The following is a 499-nucleotide window of genomic DNA, read 5'->3' as shown; positions in this document are numbered from 1 at the left end:
GGTATACATCTTTTGTTTTCTTTGATATCCTGATACATGTTTGTTGGTGATTAATGATAACCGAAAAAAACATTATACCGCTAATCAAGCATTAAAAGCTTTGACTTTAAAATAAAATAAAATAGAAATAAAAAGTAGAACATATGTATGTGTTAATTTATTGCTAGATAGAACGAAAGAAGGTAAGAAGGTACATTAGTATGAGGCATTACAATGATTCAGTCATGAGTTGCATATATGATACATGATTCTCCAAACTATAACACAAGTAGGGTTCAAATAAGTAGGCGTGCATCGAAAAATAGCCCGACCTGATTTTGTTTATTCTCGATGGAATACAATAATTTCTTCCTAGAAAACTTTCTTTAAAACCAAAGTAAAAGAAAAAAGAAACACAAAGGGGAGAAAGACGATAGACATAACTAGATTTATATGTTATAAAAATAAGTGTGCATATAATATGTGTAAGTTAATAGTGTTTATAAAAAAATTATTGGTT

The sequence above is a fragment of the Brassica oleracea genome, chromosome C6 (assembly GCF_000695525.1).
Source record: "Brassica oleracea var. oleracea cultivar TO1000 chromosome C6, BOL, whole genome shotgun sequence".
In the NCBI taxonomy this organism is placed as follows: Eukaryota; Viridiplantae; Streptophyta; class Magnoliopsida; order Brassicales; family Brassicaceae; genus Brassica; species Brassica oleracea.
Note: the sequence above shows the minus strand (reverse complement) of the source record.